This window comes from Ahaetulla prasina, chromosome 10 (assembly GCF_028640845.1).
Source record: "Ahaetulla prasina isolate Xishuangbanna chromosome 10, ASM2864084v1, whole genome shotgun sequence".
Classification (NCBI taxonomy): domain Eukaryota; kingdom Metazoa; phylum Chordata; class Lepidosauria; order Squamata; family Colubridae; genus Ahaetulla; species Ahaetulla prasina.
Window position 1 is genome coordinate 20,397,119 of NC_080548.1, and position 16,155 is coordinate 20,413,273.

The following is a 16,155-nucleotide window of genomic DNA, read 5'->3' on the forward strand; positions in this document are numbered from 1 at the left end:
TCATGTCATCCAAAGAGGACATGAACATATCCGTTGTATTCAGTTGATTACATTTAGTTTTAATTCAATATGAATTGTCAGCGGAAACTGATTTACCTTTTCCTATCATCCCTTTTTGAACCATCATCCAGTGTCTTTCCTGTCTGAAAAGAAACTTGAGCGCCTCTGGTTTAGGACTAGCCATTCCTGTGTGAACTTACCTAATTGCATGTGGTATTGTTCGGGGGTCTCCAACCTTGGGAACTTTAAGACTTGAGGACTTCAACTTGCTGAGGAATTCTGGGAGTTGAAGTCTACAAGTCTTAAAGTTGTCAAGGTTAAAGACCCCTGGTATAATTAACAAACCTAGCTCCAGCATGATACTTACCTAGGATAGTGAGTTACTGTTCAGTAAAGGAATTTCCTGGGTCAAGAGCAGGCTGCATGGTGCAGGATGTTTTTAAATACCAGTTGCTGGAGAGCAAATACTCCCAAGTAGATGATGACTTTCACATCCTGCTTTTGGGTTTTCTCTGGCCACTGTGTGAAACAGGATGCTGGAGAGGAGAAGTCTTTGGCCTGACTCAGCTGGGTTCCTCTTCTTGTGTCTTATTTCTTATTTGGATGTATGTGGAACTCACATCTGCAGCTCCCGATCCAGCCAAAAGATTGCATGAGGGTGGAATAGGAGTGAGTTTTGATTTGGAAAAAAAAGAAGAAGAAAAAAAGAGGAAATGATAAAAGAGGAAAATATATGTACTTCTACTACTTCCAGCTTTGATTTCTCTCTCGCTCCCTCTCCCCCTGCCTCACTTCTCTCTTTGCAAGTATGGCCCAGAGATAAAGCCAAATAATACGACTTTAGAAAGCAGGAATGTCAAACGCAGATGCCAAAGGCTTATTTTGCATTCTACAAGCAAAACACCCCATTCAGGGGTTTCTGCGGGAAAATCCCACAAGGCTGTTTCAAATGCAGGAAGGGAAAATGGGATTCCCACGCCAAGCCGTGTTTGGTCTTTCTTTGCTCTGTGCTGGAGTCCTGCCCTTTGGTGCGGGTGGGTGAGGGAGACAAAAGGAAAAGAACATGCACCCTCTTTGAAATACGCCAAAGGAAGGACTTGGGCCAGCTATTCTGGAGGTGTTTCCAGACTGGGGTCTCCTGGGCCTTCCAATCCAAATACGTGCAAAAGTTTTGGCATTCCCTTTCTAGTCGCTGTCTTTTCTTGGAGAAAGGGAGAAGAAGGGGAGGAAAAAAAGCAAGAAGCAGGGAGATTACAGTTGCAATACCATATTCATCCTGTGTAAGATTCTTTTGAATAAAAGAGGGGCAATGAAACCTCACATGCAGTAGTGGGATTCAGCCGGTTCAGGCGAACCAGTAATTAAATTGCTGGCTGGCCCCTCCTCTCCCCACCCCGCCCAATCCAGGAGTCCACACATGCCCTATTTCGGCACCCAGGTAAGTGCAGGGAGGCCTACTAGGCCCAAAACAGGGTGCAGAGACACGGTACAGCCCATTTTTGCTCCCAGGATGCTGCAGGGAGACCTACTAGGCCCGAAACAGAGCGCAGGAGGCCGAGTGCTGCCTGTCACACACCCCTGGCCACGCCCACCATGGCCACGCCCACCCAGCCGGTCATTAGGGCAGAGAACCGGTTGTTAAATTATTTGAATCCCACCAGTGCTCACATGGAAGCTTTGAATTATCTGTATACACCTCATCTCATCTCTCTGGGTCGAATTATGGAAAAGAGCTTCACTTCTGGGTGACTGCTACATGATCATCACAGAATTTGTGACACCCTTACATCAGGGGTGGGGCTGCTGGGGGTTCGCAGGGGTTCGGGAGAACCTCTAGCTAAGATTCTGTGCAATTCAGAGAACCCCCAAATCCCACTCCTGGCTGGCCCCGCCCACTCCTCCCCTCCCAGAATTCACGTGGCCCGTTGTGGATGCAGGTAAGTACAGGGCGCGTGCGGAGGCTCGGGGAGGGCGAAAAACAGGTCTACCAGAAGTTTGAGGCCGTTTTCACTCTCCCGGAGGCTCAAAAAAAGCCTCCGGAGTCCAGGGAAGGCAAACCACCTCTGCCATGCTGCAGGAGGCCGACTAGGCCACGCCCACCATGGCCACGCCCCCCCAGCAACCGGACAGAGAATCCCTTGCTAAAATATTTGAAGCCCACCCCTGCCTTAGATGACTAAAACTAAAATCCCCATTCACTAAACTGCAGCTTGCTATTTATCTTGCACTAATTTATAATTTAGCTCCTTTAGTTTGATCTTAGCTTTTGGCCACTAACGTGGCTATATGGGTTTTGGCTTCATGTAGGGCATGAATCTATACATCAAACCAACTTTAACGGTTTGGTTTATGGTGAAAACCCAGCCAGCTGTGTTCAATGTGAAAAGCTACAGCTTAATGCAAGATACGATCTCAAGTATTTTATCCCTTCAGCACCAGCCGTCTTTACCCCAAGTTATACTGCTGAATTGAAGAAGGCTGATGGCAACAGAAATATATTTTTATATGGAATGACTGGAAGATGAATTTTTGTTTGTGTGTTATAGATGTATATATGTGGAAAGATACATGCTTGGCCTTAGAAGACAAGCTAGAAAGACCTCCACATGGATTAGAGAACAAACAAAAATATACAATATCTTCAAGAGAAGAATATAATTGAAATAGAAATGGGCTGGTCACATAGCAAGAACTGGTGGCATTCTATGCCAAAGGCAGTCACAGAATGGATCCCACTTGATAAAAAGGGTCCATGAAAGAGACTTAAAACAAGATGGATTGCTGACATCAGCAAATTTTGTGGGCCCAATTGGCAAAAGAAAGCTCAGGACCGTTTTGGTTGGAAACATGCGGACGAGGCCTTCATCCTGCAGTGGATGGCCAAAATGTATATAAATGATATGTATATTTGTGTGTTTGTGTGCATGCTTATATGTATGTATGAATCCCAAAGGTGCTTATTCAGGAGGCAACCAAACTTTCTTGTTTTTGTTTTTTGAAGACATTTCGCATCTCATCCAAGAAGCTTCTTCAGCTTTAACAAGATAGTTGGGAATGGAAGGATTTATATTCATGGTTGTCCCAAAGATGATTCTCTATAGACTTTTAGCTATATAATTTGGGACGAATACCCTTTGAATGGGGTGGGAGTAGGAATGGATTTCCAGAGGAAAAATTGCAGACTACATGAACCAGGAGCACCACTCAGGTGACCCTGAGGACACAGATAAACCTCCAGGTGACCTTAACAACCCTCTAAAAGGATGCAAATGACCAGCTGTCTGCAAGGAATATAAATCCTTCCATTCCCCACCGACCAGTCAGAGCTGAAGAAGCTTCTTGAATGACAAGTGAAACGTCTTCAAAGAAAAACCAAAAAGTCCAGTTGCCTCCTAAAAAAGCACCTTTAGTTCAACCATGACCTGGATGACTGAGAATCTCTACAGTATGTATGTATCGTACTCTTTAAAAAAAAATAGTCTGAAGGCACACCAGAATATTGCACATTTCTTCAGAAATCAGTATGGCTCTATGAAAACCATTTTAGCCCCAAATATATTTTACCATCTTTATATTACAGGGAAGGAAGGGTAACATTTTCCCTTCATTATATCATACTATTTTTTCCCCCTAAATTCATTTGAATTTCTTTTGGTTTATAAGTTTTGAAACTTCCTACCCTTAGCAACATCCTTTCCTGATTTAAATTTAAATAATAAATTTTTAAATTTAAATAATAATAAATAAATAAATTTGATACATCTGACACACTTCTTAAAGCTGAAATGTTCTCCTTGAGACTTCCTAAGTATTGCCATAAGAAAATGAGAATGCGGTCGCTCAGATCTCCTAGTGGAAAATCTAACAAACGGTTTCTATATTCTATAATAACATTTTATTTCTAGCTTGATCCAGCTTGTGCCCTGTACTATTTAATCACAATGCCTTATTGCCTCCCTGGGTGCTAAAGTCGTTTTGCTTTTAATTTTTAGCGTTGTTTTTCTCGTAAATGATTACAGGCCTTGAACCACTTGCTTGTTATAGCTCAGTTGCAAACACGAACCCCAGAGTGTGTCAGGGGGACGAAGTTCCATGGTGAATTATTGTGGTTAAATTGCATCCTAGCGGCTTGAGATTTTGCAGGCTTCAGAGAGGAGTTTGAAAAGATCCCTACCGTTATGTTGAACAAACTTTCTTTAGTGGGTGGTACCCAGGGGAGGAAAGTGGCAACTCTTTGTTAAATTTAATCTCAGTAATTACCTACTTTTGGCAATTTTGGAAGAATCAAAAAAGAATTAGACCATTTACACCTACCCAGGTCTGCTGAGTGTTGGCACTTTTCAGACCAAGTTCCTATTAAACGGAAAGAAGCTTCAGTGTCAACTTTCTTTCTTTTTTAAATAAAGTTTTATTAATTTTCTACTATTATCAACGGATAATTAGAACTGCAGAAAAAACAATGGCTACCAACCTGCCTTCCATTGAGGATCTGTACACTGCACGAGTCAAAAAAAAGGGCTGTGAAAATATCTACAGATCCCTCGCATCCTGGACATAAACTGTTTCAACTCCTACCCTCAAAACGACACTACAGAGCACTGCACACCAGAACAACTAGACACAAGGACAGTTTTTCCCCGAATGCCATCACTCTGCTTAACAACTAATTCCTACAATACTCTCAAATAATTTACCAAGACTGTATTACTATTATTCTTCTCTTCCTTATTAGTATCTCTCTCTTCCCACTTATTACTGTAACCATGTTGCTTGTATCTTTCAATTACATTGTTTTTGTTTCCTAGTAAGATTTAATAGCTTATTAGTAACTTTAACTATCACTAAGTGTTGTATCTTTTTATTCTTCTTGAATGTATTTTATTTTCCTTATGTACACTGAGAGCATATACACCTAAGACAAATTCCTTGTGTGTCCAATTACACTTGGCCAAGAAAAAATTCTCTTCTCTTCTCTTCTCTTCTCTTCTCTTCTCTTCTCTTCTCTTCTCTTCTCTTCTCTTCTCTTCTCTTCTCTTCTCCCTTCCCTTCCCTTCCCTTCCCTTCCCTTCCCTTTAGTTAGTGCTTAATAAACATAATGTTATCTGGGTTATTATTACTATTATTATTACTATTATTATTATTATTATTATTTGCTTAACAATGCAAATTATATTAATCTTTATCCCTTTTTTCCAGCCATTGATAAAATCAATCCCATGTTTGGTAGTATTCTGTATCTTCTTTCTGTTTAATCTTCAATGTAAGTCTGTCCATTTCTGCACAGTCCAATATCTTCTTAATTATCTCCTCATCTAGTGGTATTCCTTCATTTTTCCAATGCTGCGCAAATACAATCCTCGCTGCTTGTTAGTACATGCAATATCAAATATACATTTTGTTTATCAAAGTTTTCACATACTGTACCTAATTTTAAAAATGTTTTATAGATGGCATTTACCACTTGCTAGGATAGCCAAAATATTCAAAAATATGTCTAGTAAATGTTGGAAATGTAACCAAAAACCTTGGCACATATTATCATCTATGGTGGACTTGTGCTAAAGCAAAAAACATTTGGGCAAAAATAACCATGTGGCTAGAAAAGATGTCAGGAAAACATATTGATCTTAAACCTAGAAGCTTCAGTTTCAACTTTCAGCTACCCTTTTAATATACAGGTAGTCCTTGAATTGTGACCATTCATTTAGTGACCAAAGTTACAACAGCACTGAAAAAAAATCACTTGGGTCCAGCTTTTACACTTACGACCATTGTAGCATGGTTAAAATTCAAGTGCTTGGGCAACTGGCATTTATTTATTTATTTATTTATTTATTTATTTATTTATTTATTTTATTTGCATTTATATCCCGCCCTTCTCCGAAGACTCAGGGCAGCTTACACTATGTCAAGCAATAGTCTTCATCCATTTGTATATTATATACAAAGTCAACTTATTGCCCCCAACAATCTGGGTCCTCATTTTACCTACCTTATAAAGGATGGAAGGCTGAGTCAACCTTGGGCCTCGTGGGATTTGAACCTGCAGTAATTGCAAGCAGCTGCTGTTAATAACAGACTGCATTAGTCTGTTGAGCCACCAGAGGCCCATTTATGACAATTGCACTATCCTGGAGTCACGTGACCACCATTTGTAACCTTCCCAGCCAGTTTCGCACAAGCAAAGTTAATGGGGAATCCAGATTCACTCACTGATTACTTGATTCATGCAACATCTATAATGATCAGCTTAACAGCTATGGCAAAAAAAGATCCTGTAATGGGGAAAAACTCAGTGAACAAACTGCCTTGCTTAACAACAGAAAATTTGGGCTCAAGTATGGTCACAGGTTGAAGGCTACCTGAATTGGCTGGGTTCATTCAACTGATTATGCTGAATCAGAGCATATTAATTCATGGATAGGAGTTCTGCAACCCAACAAGACAGACACAGACTTCAGAGGATAATTAGAACTGCGGAAAAAAACAATGGCTACCAACCTGCCTTCCATTGAGGACCTGTATACTGCATGAGTCAAAAAGAGGGCTTTGAAAATATTTGCAGACCCCTCACATCCTGGACATAAACTGTTTCAACTCCTACCCTCAAAATGACGCTACAGAGCACTGCACACCAGAACAACTAGACACAAGAACAGTTTCTTCCCGAATGCCATCACTCTGCTTAATAACTAATTCCCTCAACACTGTCAAACTATTTACTAAATCTGCACTACTGTTAAATCTTCTCATTGTTCCCATCACCCATCTCCTTCCACTTATGACTGCATGACTATAACTTTGTTGCTTGTATCCTTACGATTTATATTGATATTGTTTCCTGATTGCTTATTTGTATCCTATGACTATCATTAAGTGTTGTACCTTATGATTCTTGATGAATGTATCTTTTCTTTTATGTACACTGAGAGCATATGCACCAAAGATAAATTCCTTGTGTGTCCAATCACATTTGGCCAATAAAGAATTCTATTCTATTCTAAGAGCCACAGGTTCCTGGCAAAAGCATGTAAGAGACAGACCTGAAACATGTACTTTCTTTTTGGCTTGGGGCAGGGTGGGTGGATTTCAAACAGTGGATCATGTGAACAAAAGCAGTCAAGGGATCAGATGATCAGCAGCTGTTTGCAGAAAGCTCTGACTTCCTGGGAAGGCAGATTTGTTTGCAGATGTAAACACTCCCAAGCACAAACCTTGGTACTTCCAGGTAAAGGATCTCTGGCAGTTGCTTTGTCGATTGCGAAGAGAAGCTCGCAGCTGAGACCAATAAACTAAATGTGTTGACATTTATCAAGCAGCTTCTTGTAGTTGTGGAATCTGATAACGTCTAGCTGGCAAGGCAGAGAGTATTCTTTTTGACCTCTGCTCTAAATAGCTGAAACTCCTGGATAAACTGCTCACTGCCCTGGCCTTACATCAGAGGTGGGTTTCAGCAGGTTCTAACCAGTTCTGGAGAACCCATAGTGGAAATTTTGAGTAGTTCAGAGAACCGGCAAATACCACTTCTGACTGGCCCCTCCCCCATCTATTCTCTGCCTCCCGAGTCTCAGCTGAATGGGAGGAAATGGGGATTTTGCAGCAACCTTCCCCTGGAGTGGGGAGGGAATGGAGATTTTACTGTATCCTTCCCCTGCCATGCCCACCAAGCCACACCCACAGAATCAGTAGTAAAAATTTTTGAATCCCACCACGGCCTTACATGTCATCTCCCAAGTGTTTGTGCTTTGTTAATCAAGCATCCAAAAACTCAGGAAATGGGAGTGTGTGTGTGTGTGCAGGCACACAGACTTTAGGGAATGCATTTCCATGTACGATGTTGGATTGTGTCCACCCAAAATACTGGAATTGTCCAAGGACTACTTCATAGGTAACCTTTCAGAACAATAAAACTCTGATGGATTCATAGCATTTCTTCCAGAAACTATCTGGAATTAGCTACCAGCTCCTGGAATTTCTGCTCACCTGGCTAAGTTTTGTTGGAAGAAATGTTCATCTGGGTTCAATTCCAAGTGGGGAAAAAGACACTGGAAACATGGAGACTGCTTGGAAAGATGGTTTAATGGAGGACAGGTTCACGTGGTTTGAGTTCCTGAACAGAAAAGAGACAAGATACTGAGCGTACCTTGGTTTTATGCCCTCTCTGAGCTTTGAACTTCCTGGGGCACAGGAAGAGTATCCTGATTGGTTGTCAGACTCCCAGGGGGTGGGGGTCTTAGCTAGACTTGCTGGCTGATGTAATCTTCCCAGGTGCCATGTGGTGAGTTTCTATTGCTAGATGGGTCCTATTGTGTTGCAGATGATGGTCCATTGACAAAGGTGGGGAGAATGAGTTTCTGCCTCTGGCCCATTGACAAAGGTGCGGGGAGGCAGGAAACTGCAGGGAGCTGCTTTGTCCTTAAAACATGTTTCTCCATTTCTCATCCAGGGAAATATAATATTCTGCCCTTTTTAATATTTTCTAAAATATTTCATTCTTCTAGGAGAGGGGTGGGTGCTAACTTCCTACAGTTTTATCCAAATTGTTTCTAAATCTGGCTAATGTCTTAGTAGCATGTATGAATCCATCTGTATTGGCTTGAAGTCAATTAGGCATTGTTAAAAGCAACCCAAAATTCTAGCTTAGCACAAAGTGGTATAAACAAACCAGTGCAACAAGTAAAATAAAAATAGTAAATAAAAATATCTATTAGATGGAAAAAAGAGTAACACATAATGGGAATTCCATTCTTGGCACCGGCAGCATTGCAAGATTTAGACCACAAAGTCTTCTGGAAAACCAAGTTTTTTTCAAGCTTCTGGAAGGCTTTGATAGGGATGGCCAGCTCAAGCTTTGTGGTTTCTTTAATTTAAACAAGCTTCAGTGCCCCTAATTATGAAACAGCTCTGTGGAAGAGAAAGAAAATGTAGAACTAAACATGGGAAGAAACTATTGAAAAACCTAGATGCTTGTATACATCCTGACAATGCATCTTGCTTAAAGATAAAGGCAAAGGTTCCCCTCGCACATATGTGGTAGTTGTTCCCGACTCTAGGGGGCAGTGCTCATCTCAGTTTCAAAGCTGAAGAGCCAGCGCTATCCGAAGACATTTCCATGGTCATGTGGCTGGCATGGCTAAATGCCAAAGGTGCACAGAACACTGTTATCTTCCCACCAAAGGTGGTCCTTATTTTTCTACTTGCATTTTTTACGTGCTTTCGAACTGCTAGGTTGGCAGAAGCTGGGACAAGTAATGGGAGCTCACCCCATTACGCAGCACTAGGGATTCGAACCGCTAACTTATCGATCGACAAGCTCAGCGTCTTAGCCACCTAGCCACCTTGCATTTTGCTTAGAGACCATAAAACTAGCAAAACTACTGGATGTGTGCAGTCATGTAACATCCTAAACTACGTTACTGTTGGCCACGTGGGGTAAACTAGATAGGAATAACAATTAGATGAGCTATTTCTACTTTATTATAAAGCTATATTGACAGAATTTTGCAAATCTGAAAGTACAATGCTTCCCCTCCCCCATCTCCTTTACAGCCCAAAAAACTAAGGAAGTTTCTTACGAGCTTCTTGTCCTTCCCATTATGCAGCTGAAAGCTACACTGTCTCTTATCTGACCCTTCCCTTGGCAGTGTCCCATAAGCCCGTCTCCCAAGGTCTTTTCCACATACCATTCCATGCAGGGGTGGGCTTCAAAATTTTTAGCAAGGGGTTCTCTGCCTAGTTGCTGGGTGGGCGTGGCCATGGTGGGTGTTGCCTAATCAGCCTCATGCACCATGGCGGGGGGAGCATTTTTGCCCTCCCCGGACTCCAGAGGCTTTTCTCGAGCCGCCGGGAAAGCAAAATCAGCATCCCCAGGCTCCAGAGGCCCTCTGGAGGCCGGAATCAGGTCTGTTTCCGGCCTTCCCGAACTTCCAGCAGGGTCATTTTTCGCCCACCCCGAGCCTCTGCGTGCGCCCTACATTTTCCTGCATCTAAAACAGGCTGCGTGGGGACTCCTGGGGTGGGTGGGGCAGAGTGGGCGGGGCCAGTCAGGAGTGGGATTTGTGGGTTCTCCAAACTGCACAGAATCTTAGCTTGAGGTTCTCCCGAACCCCCAGCAGCCCACCCGATCACATGTCCTCCTTGATATATGCATTAAATCACAACTGGTTGGATTTACAGCATTTGGCCCTAAGTAGGCTCTGAAAACTACAATAGTTGAGTTCACATAGCAGGCTGTTCCACAAGTCCCTACCAGAGTTTTGGTTTTGTGTGTGGTGTGTATCCTGGCTGTTGCAGGCTGGAAGGTCCCTCTTCAATGGTATCTTTATCACCATTTAGGGTCTTCTGCCCCAGATTCTCTTTCTTGTTACTCTCAAGTCTGTCAAGAATCAGGCATTTGGTTTTTGTTAAAATGACTTTGGGAAATGAACCAGTGGGAAAGGCTGCTTGTGAAACCCAGGATGGACTTAGAAATGGAATGCACTACCAGACTCTGTGGTCTCTTCCCAAAATCCCCAAAGCTTTAACCTAAAACTATCTACTATTGACCTCACCCCATTCCTAAGAGGTCTGTAAGGGGCGTGCATAAGAGCACCAGTGTGCCTACCGTTCCTGTCCTAATGTTCCTTTTGATTGTATCCAATTCGTATAGTTATTTCATGCTTATGCTTATATATACTGTTCTGACAAACAAACAAACAAACAAACAAATAAAATGAGAAACCAAACCTATGGTGCAAATTAGGATTAGGTTCACCGATTGCTTCATGTCCATTTCAGGAACTTGCTCAATGCTTCACAAACCAATGTTAAAAATAGGGTAGATTTCACCAAAGACTCCAAAATTAACTCTGACCAACCCATGGAACGTGTTCATTAAACAAGATGTTTTTGTGCATGGTTTTCCCTTGGGATTTATTAGACTTCCTTCAAGTTAACTGTTTTATTTCAACTTTTTTGCCTCAACTTGGGTGAGAATTGTTTGGAAGGCTGCATTCATTGTTGCCAGTTGTGTCTCTCTTTTGCCTCTCCCTTCTTTTACCAGTCATAACATCCTCATTTCCCTCTAAGATCTCATACCTTAAGAGAGCTGACTTTCCCAGCTTCAGTTGCCTGTAAGGAAGTTAGTTAGTTAATGGGTGTTTTTAGCAAAGAACTGAAATGTTTTCCTCCAATCATGGTCCAAGGTGCAAACTGCAGGATCTTTCAAATATTCTGAGTTGTCTACTAGGCGTATTTAAAAAAAAATGTCAAACTAGCACATACAATAATGCAACTGAAAACAGGTGGAACTTTGATTGCACCATCAATCATTATTCTCCACTTCACTACCAACTGGGCTTCACACTCCTGAGACTTTTGAGATTAATACTATTAATACTCTTACCTCTGATGCTAAGCTTTGGTGTGCTCACTTACCTGTGTGGGGAGGGGATTTCTCAACACATTCAGCCCAACCCAACTCACATCATGGTTTAAGCCAGGGGTGTCCAACCTTGGCAACTTTAGGGCTGCCTGCCTGGGGAATGCTGGGAGTTGAAGTCCACAGGTCTTTACAGTTGCCAATACTGGACACCCTTGGCTTAGGTGAATGCAGAATCAGAATCAAGTTTGGAGATCTTCTAGTCCAACCCCCTGCTCAAGCAGGAGATCCTATATCATCTCAGACAAGTGACTGTCTGGTCTCTTCTTAAAAAATTCCAGTGATGAAGCACCCACAATGTCTGAAGGCAACCTGAAGGCATTGGTTAATTGTCCTCACTTTTAAGAGATTTCTCCTCAATTCCAGGTTGCTTCTCTCCTTGATTAGTTTCCATCCATTTTTTTCCTGTTCTGCCCTCTGGTGCTTTGGAAAATAAGTTGATCCCCTCTTCTTTGTGGCAACCTCCCCCCAAAATACTGGCATACTGCTATCATGCCACCCCTGGTCCTTTTCTCTAGACTAGCCAAACCCAAATACTCCAACTGTTTTTCGTACCATATGTTTTAGCCTCCAGGCCTTTAATCATCTTAGTTGCACTTCTCTGCACTTTGTCCAGAGTCTCAACATCTTTTTTGTAATGTGGTAACCAAAACTGGATGCAATATTCCAGGTGTGGTCTTCTCTAAACTAAAGCAGAGTTCCTTGTGTGTCCAATCACACTTGGCCAATAAAAAATTCTATTCTATTCTATTCTATTCTATTCTATTCTATTCTATTCTATTCTTCTTGTTGTGTTTACTGCACCCCCCTCAGGGGACATAACAATTCTAACCTAACCTAACCTAACCTAGCCTAGCCTAGCCTAACCTAAACCTAAACCTAAACCTAAACCTAAACCTAAACCTAAACGAAACGAACCCAAACCGAACCAAACCAGCTTTCACCTAAACCGGGAACAAATCCAGCTTCTCAAGTTTTGCCCCTCAGGACGGTTGTCTCTTATTCACTGGCGATTCCTGGATCAGGGCCAAAGCCCAAACATAGTCCTGCAAAGGAGGGAGGGGGTGCTACCGTTGGAAGGGTCTCGATTGCCCCCCTCCCCTCATCTTTCAAAGCCTTCCCCCTTGTTTCCCCACCGCAGCTGTGGTCACCTCTCCGCTTGGATAATCTCCTTCCTTGTTTGGACTAAGCCAGCCAACCAGCCACCAACCAACCTCACCCTGAGCGAAAGACAAGTGAAACTCCCTCTCTTCCCCCCTCCCTCCACCCAGCGTGTATGGGGACGGGGGGGGGTGTTGCCGTGTGAGAGCCAGAGGCGGAGCGGCGGTGCCAAAATTTTGCTGAGCTCAGGGCGCTCTGGGCAGCAGCCGAGCCCAGAGCTGGTGACATTTCCGGTTGCAAGCGGCCAGCCAATTGGTGATCGCAGCCGGGCTCGCCGGAGCAACGAGACGCAAAATAGGATAATCTCTATCTCTCTCTGTGTCCCCCCCCTCCCTCCCCAGCTTTCTCTCCCCTTGTAGGAGGCGGGAAGGCCAGGACAGAGCCGGAGCCGCTCCACCACCGCCCCCAGCGGCTTGGCAGCCCCAGCAAAGAGAGCGCGACGCAGCCCTTGAGCAGCTGGCCTTGGCTTGGCGTTCCAAAGGGGCGGGGCTTTCGCTCTGCAGCGCTGTGTGAGTTCAAGCCCCGCAAGGGGTGGCACTCTGCACACGCCCGGAGGCTGCTTTGTCTCGGCTTCTCCCCCAAAACGATATATTTATATTCGGACTGTGTACTGTAGCTTTAAAACGATATATATATATATATATTCGGACGGAGCCCGGTAGATTTCGCCCAACGAGCTTGATGTCGCTCCCCGGCGCCGAGGCTTGAAGGAAGGAGCGCTCCGTCAGGTCGCCCGCGCGCTCTGCACGCGCTCAGGAGCCTCTTTCTTTCTCTCTCTCTCTCTCTCTCTCTCGTCCCGGCCAAAGCTCCCGGGAGGGGCTGCGTTGAAAGGCACCGGGCGAGGGGCGGTAGCTGAAGCGGCCTCTCGATGTAGGATGTCTCCTCTTCGCCAATGGCTCGGCGGCTCCCGGCGGGGAGGACGACGCGGCTGCCCTCCTGAGGCGCCCGCCCTGGAGACGAGGCGGCGGCGGCGGCAGCGGCAGCAGAGGCAGCGGCGGCAGCGGCGGGTTTCCTCCGGCAACTTCGCTCAGGTTTCCCCGGCGGCCGAGCGCCTGGTGGGCTCGTCGTCCTCCTTGGCCGGGCTTATCCTGGAGCGCTGAGGCGGCGCTTCGCGGATCCGCGGCCGGAGAAGCCCGGCTCCAGCCCGCCTTCCCCACCCCCCCGCCGCTTTTCCGTCCCCTCTGGACCGGCCCGTGGATTTCGGAGCTTGTTGGGCAGCGCTGCGTCTCCCGTCGTCTTTGAAACAAAACGTCGGACGGCCCGGTGTTGCCAGTCGCTTCTCCGAGACTCCCTTATTATTATTATTATTTTGGATGCGGTGAGTAGCGGGCTTTTGGGTTGTAAAGGCAAGAAAAGAAGTTAAACAGTAGCGGAGTCGGATGGGACCGTGGAGGTCATTTAGTCCAACCCCCTTGCTCACGCAGGAGACCTGTACTAGGGATTCGAACTGCCGACCTTTCTGATCGACAAGCTCAGCGTCTTAGCCACTGAGCCGCTTAGTCAGGGGGAAAAAAAAGAAAAAAAGAAAGAAAAAAGAAAAAGAAAAGAAGCCCCTTCCCCAAAATGAGCTGTGTGGGGATCCGATCTCGGGGCCATCCTGGAGAAAAGGAGCGTGGGGGGGGAAAGAAGAATGGGTGGGATGTTCCCATCCCGTCGCGCGTCCCCGCGAGGGGCTCACACGAAGCCCTTCTCGCCTCGCGTGCCGGGAGGAGACGGACGGGTTCCCGCGAGGGGCTGCGGAGGTCGAGTCCGACCGCGTAAAGTCGTGTGGCACCCAACTTCGGGGTGAAAGATCTTCTCAAGGCGCTAGTTCTCAGTCAGGCGGCCGGGTGAGCTGCCGGTGACCCCGCAGGAACGTTGTATTATTATTATTATTATTATTATTTGGTCTCGTTTCTAAAGTTTGGCTTATTTTTTGAGAGGACGTGCGCTGTCGGCCAAAAAAAAAAAAGGACGCGTCGGGAAAAAAAACCACTGTAATCGCGGATGAGATCTTGTGCAAATAAACGCGGCAGGGCTTCCCTTTTGGAAATGAGAGGCTTAGGACTGTACCGAATATGCGTGTTTACTCGGAAGCAAAGTGTAAGGTTTCCTGCCTAAGCAGGGGGTTCGACTAGAAGACCTCCAAGGTCCCTTCCAACTCTGCTATTCTATTCTATTCTATGCTATGCTATGCTATGCTATGCTATGCTATGCTATGCTATGCTATGCTATGCTATGCTATTCTAATGCACTTTAGGGAGAGTAAGCAGGTAGTGGGGTGGCCGCGGCTGGTCTGAACTTCGTCTGCTTTAGAAGTTGCTCCGTCCGCCGTGAGTTACTTACTCCTTACTTAGCATCTTGAAGATCTGCAGAAACGGATCCTTCTGCCTTTCTAGTATGTTTTTTGCTTGGAAGCATGCTACGTTAACTGCAGTGGGCCGTGGGGGGTCGTGGTGGTAAATAAAGAGCTGTGCCTGGCTATGTGTTAAATTTTGGTGCACACGCTTCACAATATCGAGTTTCTAAAAGGGAGCCGGGGCGCCTGCGAGTAGCGCGAACCCGTGGTGAACCTTTCAAGCCCCGCAGGATTCCCGTGTTTGTGGCCTCCTGCCTTTCCACCGCGCGCGTGGGAATGACTCCCAGCTAACAGGTTGCCTGGTCCACCTTGCTTCCATCCAGCCTGTCATTCCGCTCCCCGCTGTTCCGGGAAAGCACATCCACCCCCCCCTCCTCTTGAGACATCCGTGTTCTGAGTTCACACGACACGCTTGCCCCGGTCGTCTTGCAAACCTTCGGATTCCGTGACAAACTCCGTTCGTTTCCCCCGTGTTTTGTTTAAATGGCTTTAAAAAAAATGTGGAACCCACCCCCTCCCTCCCGCCCCGCTGTTGCGTTTTGTGCTTCTGTATCTGGTGCCAAGCCAGAAAACGGGTTAGTGTGTATGTGTGAGAAGCGTGTTTACGGGAAGGCTTCTTGTGCTGGATAGAGTTGCAAAAGCCGCGTGGCAAGGAAAGGGTGCTGGCGGAGCGGCCAAGAGAAGGGACGGCGGATGCAAACAAAACCTAGTGCCCGCGATCCGGGAAGCGCCCAGCGCGGCCAAGAAAACGCGCCTGGGCATAGAGCGGGACTGCTGCCTTTCCCAAGGGGCGGAGCTGAGCGGTAACTCCTCCTCCCTCCTTCTCCTCCTCCTCCTCCCCCCACGGCGTCCTTCGTAGTGCCCGCTGGCTTGTGGCTCTCTTCCCAAGCCGGCTCTCCCTCCCCTTTAAAGCAGACCCCCCCCACTCCTGCCAATAAGTGTACTGTAGCTTTAAAAGGCTTCCAACCACGTTTCAAAGGCCTAAATAGCACAGAAAGCGGGTGGAAGGAGGGGGGGGGAGAAGAGAAAAAGAGTGCAAAGCCTGGCTGTTGTTATTGTTATTCGCGCCCATCATCTCTAGAATAACATCTCTAGGATAAGCAAGACAGTTGCAATTATTAGTTACTTTATATATATATATTTTTTAAAAAAATCATCATCAACAATAACAACAGCGGAGCAAGCGACCGATCCGATGATGCTGCGGCTGTTCCGGGCCGAAATTGATTCCCTGCTG

At 45.4% G+C, this 16,155-nt stretch overlaps 1 protein-coding gene across 2 annotated transcripts in view; it reads left to right on the forward strand.

Annotated features, from left to right (window-relative positions):
* Nucleotides 1-13,252: 13,252 nt before the first annotated feature.
* Nucleotides 13,253-16,155, forward strand: part of HIVEP3 (HIVEP zinc finger 3) — a 258,006-nt gene continuing 255,103 nt past the window's right edge. For both annotated transcript variants that reach the window (XM_058195714.1, XM_058195715.1), the window contains exon 1: nt 13,253-13,898. The gene's annotated coding sequence lies outside the window, so the exon portion shown is untranslated. The remainder of the gene's footprint in view (nt 13,899-16,155) is intronic.